At 42.4% G+C, this 10,146-nt stretch overlaps 2 long non-coding RNA genes across 2 annotated transcripts in view; one reads left to right on the forward strand and one right to left on the reverse strand.

Moving 5' to 3' along the window:
- The window catches only part of LOC144705730 (uncharacterized), a 5,288-nt gene extending 2,084 nt beyond the window's left edge, over nt 1–3,204 (reverse strand). Inside the window, exon 1 of the long non-coding RNA XR_013582095.1 lies at nt 2,733–3,204. This is a non-coding gene — a long non-coding RNA (uncharacterized LOC144705730). The remainder of the gene's footprint in view (nt 1–2,732) is intronic.
- A 1,534-nt stretch (nt 3,205–4,738) lies between these two features.
- Nucleotides 4,739–5,707, forward strand: LOC144705533 (uncharacterized). The gene is made up of 2 exons (XR_013582053.1): nt 4,739–5,105; nt 5,261–5,707. It is a non-coding gene; the product is annotated as an uncharacterized LOC144705533 (long non-coding RNA).
- The last annotated feature ends 4,439 nt before the right edge of the window (nt 5,708–10,146 follow it).

The raw sequence follows: 10,146 nt of genomic DNA on the forward strand, positions 1-10,146 counted from the left end.
CATCATCTACCTTTCTTGAGATAACATTTTGTTAACATTTAACGAGCGAAATCTTAAAATGGAATTAATCGATAGATAGCTACATAGAAAGATCGATAGATAGCTAGAATTTGACATGGTTTGATCGCCGGTGAGTTAGATAAGTAAAAGGTGAGATAGTTGGACCAACGGAAAGATAGATAAATAGATAGATAGAAGGACAGATCGATAGAAGGATAGATCGATAGAAGGATAGATCGATAGAAGGATAGATCGATAGACAGATAGAAGGACAGATCGATAGAAGGATAGATCGATAGACAGATAGAAGGACAGATCGATAGAAGGATAAATCGACAGATAGATAGCTAGGTAGATAGATAGAAAGATCGATAGATAGAAAGATCGATAGATAGCTAGATCGACTGTTAGATAGATAGATAGCTACATAGATAGATAGAAAGATAGATAGATCGGTAGATAGATAGCTACATAGAAAGATCGATAGATAGCTAGATTGACAGATAGATGTACAAACTGATGTACCTAGCTAGCTATCTAGGTGCTTGACATCTGGTCAGGTCCAACAAACTGATGTACAAATTTTTATATTTGATGAAATTTGCTTTAAAAAAAAAAAAAATAGCTAGATTGACAGATAGATGGATAGATAGAAAGATAGATAGAAAGATCGATAGATAGGTAGATAGATAGATAGGTAGATAGATAGATGGATAGAGAGAGATAGATATATAGAAAGGTAGATAGATAGAATAATAGATAGGTAGAAAACATACCTTGCCGGCGGTGGAACACCTTCGCGACGGTGAATCACCGCTATCACTCGCAGAGATGGAGGAAGACAAAGGTGGGTTTCAGAAGGCAACCCGATGGCTCTACAAGGTACTGGGTACGACTCGTGCTTCCCGACGCCGAATTCCTTTCGAAGGACAATACTAGGGCTGGCGGCGTGAAATTCTCTCTATTTTCGTCCGGACGGGACGAAAATTCGTCCAGGAAAGTTGGGACGGTTCGAAACTTCGTCCAAGAGAGGTAGGATGGGACGGTCCCGGACGAAATACCGTCCCGTCCTTCATCCCGGGGGAAATGATGGACGTCAGCCGGGATGAATTTCGTCCCGTCTCGTCCATCGTCCTCGTCTGGGACGATCCGTAAGTATAATGCCAGGACACGGACGGATACAAAGATGAAGGCGCGACATGTGTTAGACGGAGGAGTTATTTGGTCACTGATTGGTCCACGTGGACCGACGGCAGTTACTCCGAATTTCTTTTCTTTTCTTTATTGGAATAGAAACTACAGAGGGTATAAAAGCCCCAAATTGTTACAACATTTTAATCAATCCAAGTTTCATTTTTTTCTGTTCGTTCTTGTTCATCGGAGTGTCTGTTCGTTCGTTGATTTCTGAAGGAGCACTGAGATCGATCTGTGCGATTCAGATCGAATCTCAGCCAGCAAAAGAAACCCAGCCCTTTGCAGTTGGGGTCGGGGTTTCGATCGATCGAATTATTCGATCCAGCAGAATGAGAGTTGATCCGAATGGATCTAATCTTTTGATCAAACAAGTTTTTCGGTCGAGTTCGATCGAGATTTTTGATTGATACGATTTGAGATTTCGAAATCGATCGATATGTATTCGAACTGTTCGGGCGAAATCGAACAGTTTGAGAAAAGGAGAACTCCTCTCTGTCACCCGCTCCCTGTCTCTCTCTCGCTCTCTCTCTCTCTCTCGTTCTCTCTCAACTAGGGATCGTCAGTCGTCATCCGTCACGTCACTCGTCACCGTGACGGTCCCGCGACGGTGACGTGACGGTGACGGTGACGAATCCCAGGGCTCGCGACGGTGACGGTGACGGTGACTAAGACCCCGTGACGGTGACGGTGACGGTGACGGGTATCCCAGGACGGTGACGTGATGATGATTCCGTCACGGTGACGTCCGTGACGGATTTTATTGTACAATTTAATAATATAATATATTTTATTAAATTATAAATTATTATTGTACAATTTAATAATACAATCGATTTTATTGTACAATATAATAGATTTTATTGTACAATTGAAAATAAAACTTTTTTAGAATGGAATTCTGGATACATGCATCTCTCTCGCCAGAGAAGGAAGCATTGGAATTCTGGATACATGCATCTCTCTCGTATTTCCTTTTTTTTTTTTTAAGAAAGCTCTCTCTCGTATTTCTTCTTCCCAAGAAAACAGAATACGAATATCGCACATCCCAGCATTTGATTCACAAAATCAATGCTCCCATTGGATTTTTTCGAAATAAAGCACAGAGAAGAAACGTCAACAAGGAAATCAGCCACAATTGTAACCAAAATAGAGAGTTCAGAATAGAGAAGCGTCAACCAGAAACGTCAAACAGAAAAGTTCAGAATAGAGAAGAAACGTTAACCAGAAACTGACAACTAGAGTTGATTTTGCGGAGAAATCAAGCCTCCAAGATCCTCTAAATTCTCCTACAAAGTATATTCATAATAATGCATTGTGCAAAGAATCGAGCCGATGGTAAAAATCAAACTTTAAAATCAACATGAAGTAAAATTTTGAGAACATTATCAACAACGAACTTCAGCACGGGGAGGAGGATGAGAAATTTTCAAGACATTGCCAACAACGAACTAGTTTTTTATAATGAAGAGGAAAAATGATCAGACTACGCAATACTTTAAAACATAATATCCCATTTCAGAGGCCGGAAATTTGCTTACATTGGTAAAGACTGCAAATCGGAGAGGCAGCAGTCGAGGGCAGCAATGTATGCCCCTTCTCGGCAGCTTGCGCCTGGGAATGCTTGCAGGAACTTCAGAGTTCAGAGAAGAGGAAGAGTTGAGAGAAGAGGAAGAGTTGAGACTTGAGAGTTCAGAGAAGAGGGAGAAGCAGCGATCGTGATTCGTAAAGGGGAGATCGGCGATACGGCGGACTCAGATGAAAAATACATTACGAGAATACATTAAAATCCCGTCACGGTGACGTGACGGTGAAGAGGGTCCGCGTGACGGTAACGGTTCGGTGACGGATTTTTAAAAATCCTCTGACGTGTGACGTGACGACCAGTTCGTCACGTCACCGTCCTTCACGGTTCGTCACCGTCCCGTCACGTCCGGGGCGTCACGTCCGGGACGTGCCGCTCCCTGCTCTCAACTGATCGCTTTCTCTCTCTCTCTCTCAACTGCTCTGGTTCTCTCTCTCCCTTTCTCTCTTGCTCTATCTCTCTCTCTTCTCTCTCGCTTGTTCTAGCTCTCTCTCTATCTCGCTTTCTCGCTTGTTCTATCTCTATCTCTCTCTTTCGTCATCTCTTTCTTCCTGGCTCGCTCTCTTTCCCTATCTATCATTCTGTCTCTCTCTCTCTCTTTCGTTCCATCTTTCTTTTTGGCTCTCTCTCTCTCTCGTTCCATTTTTCTTTCTGGCTCTCTCTCTCTCTCTCTCTCTCTCTCTCTCTCTTTCGTTCCATCTTTCTTTCTGGCTATCTCTCTCTCTCGCTTCACCTTTCTTTCTGGCTCTTGTTCTCTCTCCCTCTCTGTCTCTCTATCTCTCTCCCCCCCCCCTTTCGTTCTCTCTCCTTAGGTTTGATATGCGTATTGGCATGATATGCAAACAAAATGTGTATTGGGAAAATATGCATATAAATATTAATATTATAGTAATATGCATAAAATAATACATTCTAAATTCCTTCATAATATTAGATTGGGCATCGGATATCGACTATGGAATCCTTGATTGGGCACGAATTTGGAAAAATTCTCTTAACGAGAGCATAATCGAATATCCGGTTAGGTATCGCTGTTCAGATCGGTAGCACCCTACTTGTATTAAATACATCCGACTACCACTCATTGCAGATATTGCAGGACATATGCAAATGATGACATATAGGAGCAAAAATATTCGAAAATAATATATGGAGCGTAACCAATACATCGGACAATTCTTATGAAATACAGAATTTGCAGACTGCGTTGCCCTCCTCTCCCGCTGGGCCCTACTAATGTGCTTATAACTTACTTTCTGAAGGTGCTTGGAACTTCAGCAGCCTTGAAAATTGGCTTTAGCTTAGACCTTTCTTTTCTTTGGTGACGCATGTCGCAGGCACTGCTCGCTTGGCCGGGGTTTGTCCGATAATTAAACAATTCGAACAGTTGCTGAAAGCGACCTTGGGACTGCTCTGTAGAATTCCCATGAAATTGTGTCATCTGGATTTGTGTAATAAAAAGGAGAACAAGACTCCTCTTGATTGACTGGTAACCACTTGGAGAAGAAGTCTCAGGACAGATGGGAGTTAAATCTTATCCTGCGATAAAGATGATAAATAAATAATACGTAGAGCGTGGACATCACGTCTGACGATTGTTATCCAAATAGAAATTTCAGACTATGTTTTATTCCCATCCCACTGGTTCCCATGAAGATGCCTCGCTTCTGACTTTGTGAAGTTTCCCTGCAGCTTCGGCAAAGACAGAAATTTGATTTTTGTAATTTACTTACTTTTTTCTTTGGTGATAAATCTCATACGCCTTTGGATCTTGACTGAGCCTTTCCGAAAAAAATAATAGCATTTTCTTCACGATGTCTCTTGGATTTCTCCTTCCTGTCTCACACTTTTCAACGCCACTGATATTCTACTTGTTTTTCTCTCAATTATTGATGCCCATCTATCCAGAAAATGTAACAGCTTCTGCCCGGACATTCAATGTACCAAGTGGCCTTATCTTTTCATTTCTTTGTCTCTCTTGTTCTCTCGTCGACTCTCTCTATCGGTCTCTTTCTCTCTCTCTCTCCCTTCCGCTTCATTTTTCTATCTTCTTCTGTCACATGCGGGGTCTGTCACATACGGAGTCCGTCACCTACTACGTACTAGCGCATATTCCCTTGCACCGTTGATATTTTAAAAATGGTGCACGGTCCTGTGCTCTTCCTATAAAAGGAAACCACTGCGCGATCCGTTGTACCAAGATATATAGCGTAGACATAACAGAACAAGATGGGTCTGAGTCGTCTGCTTCTGGTACTCGGCCTTGTAATCTCAGGGCATCTCGTCTCCATGTCTTCCGCCGCTGCTCCTGCACCGAAAATGCCTCCAGGTGAGAGATACTCTCTTTCTTCGCTCTTCCGCGAGTCGTCCACCGTGCAGTTCGTTTTCTTCGTGCGTCTATATTTGCCTCTATAGATTTGTGTGTGTTTGTTTGGAGGTTGGACGTATGGATCTCTCGCTCATCATGACATTTCTCTTCGAAAGGTGCAAAGCCCGTCGCAGAGTGGAGGACCAATGACTTCACGCCTAGCACCGCAGCTTACCAACTCTGCTGCAAACGATGCTGCCTGTTTATCAACGGCAGGTGCTTCAGTTGCTGTACTCGTCCCGTCGTTCTTCCATACGGAAGCTGCTGCACATCCTGCTGCCTCCGCGTCTCGGGCTTCTGTCTACGCTGCTGCTGAGAAGGCGGGCACAATAAGGATAGAGGGCAGTGCTCGTGGTGTAATAAACTATCCTGAAGTATTTTTAAGAAAAGAGGTACCGCTCAAGCCGCCGGCTAATAAAGAAGCCTTCTGCCTGTTACAAGTAGGTCCGAAAATGTACTTTGTGTTCGTGCATCTTGTGCTCAATGTGGCGTTACAAATGTTTTTGCGACGTCCATAGCCCACTTTACATAATAAATGATGTTCCTTATTCTAGTGACCCAGATGATAAGAGGAGTTTTACTCAGTCCCCAATCCTCTCAAAAACGTGTAGTTCTTAGTATCATCGTCAATGATAGCTCCAGCAGATTCCAATGATTCGACTATAAATCTAAAATGTTTAACATATTCATCGATGCTCATAGTACCTTTGGTGATCGTATGGAATTGATTGTGTAGGTCCATGATCCTGGCTTTGATTCTGCTGGAGAATGTGCTCTCAAGGATGTTCCAAGCTTCTTTAGTGGTCTTCGCCTTGCTAATGCACGGGATGACTGATTCAGACAATGTGGAATGAAGAAATCCTAAAACCTTTTGATCGTTTCTCCACCACAGCTTGTACTCGGGATTTTGAGTTATCCTTCCATCTGGATTAACAATTGACACAGGAGGAGCATCATCTAGAACATACTGAAATAACTCATACCCGTTCATGATGGGAATCACCGAACTCCTCCAGATCTGATAATTGTTGTCATTGAGCTTGATTAAAACAGCTGCTCCAGGCGGAATATTCACCGGGACTTGTCCTTCGGTGACGGCAGCGGGCGAGGCAGTGGCGAGATCTCCCACTTGTGCTTCTCCAGCCCTGGCAATCGCTTGCTCTGATACCATGTTGAGACGATCCATGTTCTCGAACAAACAAAGAAGAAGAAAGAGAAAGAGTGGAAGGAGAAGGAGGAACACGAGAACAAGACTAATGTTTCGATCGTATTATTATCCGCAAGATTATTACATCGAGATTGGTTCGTATTTATAATGTATATAGTTGTAACTATATTAGTTAGGTTGTTATAATCGTAGCCGTCATAACTAGTTGTAACGGCTAGTTTATAACAAAAGGTAACCGTTGGATCTTGTTATCCTATCTATGTGTATCCTATCTACGTTGTATCCTATCTATGTGTATTCCTATTCCTATCTATATTTAATCCTAGACTATGTTTAAACTTATATTTGTCCTATATCTATTTCTCTAACGAGTATATGGGATACGTGTTCTATTCTTACTAGCTAATCTTTTATTAAAGTCCCTATTGGTCCATGTGTTGCTGACTCCTTCCGTTTGGGTCCGCTTTTCTGTCGTGGCTTCCACGTGCCGATCCTAGTCAGCTTCGTCGAGTAAAACTCCTCTTATCACCAGATATTTTTCCTGATGATCAAGGATGTGTTGTATGTGCCTTGAACAATGCTTTTTGAGCCTCTTTTTTTCCTGATTGATATCATTTGAAAGTCGGAGGGTGGTCTTAATAAAAATCTTTCTAATTCTGAGAAAAATTTGAAACGCACCCTCGCATAGTATTTTGTGGGTTTCTCGTAAGGTTTCAGATTATTCTTCGAAACGAAGAATAGGACGAGAGAGGATGACCATTCCTTTTGTCAAACTTTTGAGATATTTTTTTCTCATCCCAGGATCATTCTATCTGAGATTTCACCCAACTCGTCCTACATCCTGGAGCAAACTATCATGGGGCCTACTTTTAGAGTTCCCCTCGCAGTCTCACAGAATGGTTCCTCCACATCAAGAGTGGGATCATACTCATCTTGTTGTGCATCTCTAGATGTTGGAACGGGCTAATTGTTTCACCTTCGCGGAAGACAATTATGGTCGTTTTTCATATAGGGGCCTGTGTTGGACATAATTCCATCCCAAGGATTAACAAAATCAACCTGTCCCCGACTGCAAACCTTTTTAACTTACTTTAATGGGACAAATGAATATTGAACATCTGTGGGAACAGTAACCAATCTGGTTGCCAGGAAACTGCAAAATTTTGAAAATCTTAAATTACATAATTACAAACAGGATATCTGAAGGTTTTGAGTGGAATTGTATTCATTTACATAATTGCAAGATATTTGTTTCTTTCCTTTATTTAGAAGGCTGTAGGTTAGGGCTATTACAAGCCTCTGGACTTTGAAAGTGCAGGTCGTCCCGGGTCTTCAGAGATGGTTGAATTACTGTTCCTTGAATAGAAAATCATTCAACATCTGCAAGCTTTGCCAGAGTTTATGAATTAGTCATTAAACTCACTTTTATTTCTTCTCACAAACTTTCTTAAAAATTTTCTAATAATACAAGCCTCTTGGTGTTCCATTTTGGCAATTATTTGGCTCATATGCTCCAAGAAATTTAGACATTTTCAAATTCAAAATCTACCAAGACAAAGGACCAGATACATTTTTTAGCATCTAAAAGCAAAAAAAAATGTGTTTCCAATACTGAAAAGTGATTTACGATCACAAAAGCACTATTAAGTCATGTCCAAAATACGTTTGTTCAAAGAGGCAGAAAAGATATGGGTTTTCAAGCATATCGACTGTAGGATAGAACCAAAACGCGAGATGACTGGAATTTTGATACTCTAATGCTTCAGGTAAATTTTAAGAGAAATTCATGCACAAAGAAGTTACTTTAAAGGCCTGACTGAAGAGTCCTACCGAGCTATGTACAACAAAGGCAGTATCTAGCAGAAGAGAAAATTCTTGATTTTCAACGGTGCGGGAAAACTTTCCAGCATGGCATGGGATTTAAGCGTTTGGTTAATGGTGACCATGTCACCCTTTTTCTAACTATCTCTTCATTCTCTTATGAAATAATTCGTCACATATCCGGTAAAAATTCTTGCCCTACGTGATTGATCTGAGAAGATCATTCAAAGGGAAACTGTAAGGTGAAGTTAAGTCATCATTGGGAAGGCATAATTTACCTGAGGATGAAGACGTGGTATTTGTAGTAGTAATGACGGATTTTTCAGAGATTGTAGATACAACAAAGAAATCTGATTGGGATATATATTCCTAAAATATGGATGAGGTGGACCGATTGGTCTGAATCACTTGTATTATATCAAATATGTGAGATCCGATCAGGCCAAATCAAGATGAGCTAAGTACAACCAATGGAAGAGATCTGATGGAGGACCACCTCGTCCTGCCTGCCCCAGCTCGTCATCAGCCACAGCGCAGAGCCCGAGTGGACGTGAAAAACCCGAACTTCCACTACCAGGTTTAAAACCGCACCCGCATTGTGTGATTTTATTCCGTATTCATGCTGTTTTATCGCCATCACCAAGACCGTCCATGGGATTATGGAGATCCTTTTTGTTTTGCCGGTTTACTTCATCATAGTGAGCTGCAGGGAGGTCCTCACCTGCGCGTGGACGGGCCTCCCCAATGAAGTCGTGTTTTGTACATTTTTCATTTTCCTCTTTTGCACCACTGAAGGGAAGGGGGAGACAATGCACGGTTTCTTCTCTCTTGAAGTGCCCTTGAGGGGGAGGGGCTAGCCCACTAGGCCCTTTGAAACGAAGAAAAGAGACTGAAGTTGTTTTTTTTCCATCAGGGCTTCTTCGACTGCTTCTCCCTCTCCTCTCTCCCAACCTCCTGAGGTGCAAATCTGACGGTGCTTACTCTGCTGTCCTCGGCCAGTGGACACTTCTTGCGGTCGCCACCTCTTCACCCGTCCAACTGGGGGCTCACTGTACCCTTCGGTGGTTCCTGTTTTCTGCCCGATTACTTGCTCCAGGAATCGTCTTCTCCGGCGTCGCCCACCATCGTCGTCTTTATTTTTTTTTTGTTTCTCTCCGCTCGTTGTTCCCCTGGGTCAGCTTGGTCGTCAACCATATCCAGAACATACCGTCGAGGGAGGAGAAGGGCTGCGGGAATTTTAGGCGAGGTTGACCGCATGGCGAGCTCATGAGGTTTGTCAATGTTCTTTTCATACCAAATTTGAAGACTAACATATTGAGCCTTGGACGGCTTGATGATCAGGGGTGTGAGACCAACTTGAAGAGTGAATATCTTACAATCCATGACAAGAAAGGGAGGCAGCTTACCAAGACTCACAAGACGAGTGGGAACATGTATATGATGAAGTTCGATGTAAGCAAGCAGTGTCTTCCTTTAGGAGAAGATGACGAGACATGGCTGTGGCATAGGAGGCTGTGTCATCAGATTTTTGGGACTCAACAAAGGATGCAAAGGTAATTTAGTGGACGGGATGCCTAAAATTACTAAAATTGACCAAGTTTGGAGAAATTGTGTGGCGGGGAAGTAAACTAGAGCCAAGTTTCCCTCATTGACTGAATTTTGAGCTTCAAGGCCACTTGAATTGGTGTATGCTGATATCTGTGGCCCTATCACACCATCAACACTAAGTGGGGGAAGGTATTTCCTATGTATGTTCATGAATTTTCTAGGTTGATGTGGGTGGCCATCCTCAAGAACAAGTCAGACGCATTTGAAGAGTTTAAAAACTACAAATCTCTGGCTGAAAGTGAGTTGCAAGACAAGATCAAGTGTCAAGAAGCAGATAGAGGAGGAGAGTTCACCTCTAATGAGTTCTTGATGTGGTGTGAAGAAAGCAGAATTCTTAGGCAATTGACAGCCCCATATAATCCTCAACAAATGGAGTGGTGGAGAGGAAGAGTCGGACCATCATAG

Source organism: Wolffia australiana, chromosome 7, assembly GCF_029677425.1.
Source record: "Wolffia australiana isolate 7733 chromosome 7, ASM2967742v1".
In the NCBI taxonomy this organism is placed as follows: domain Eukaryota; kingdom Viridiplantae; phylum Streptophyta; class Magnoliopsida; order Alismatales; family Araceae; genus Wolffia; species Wolffia australiana.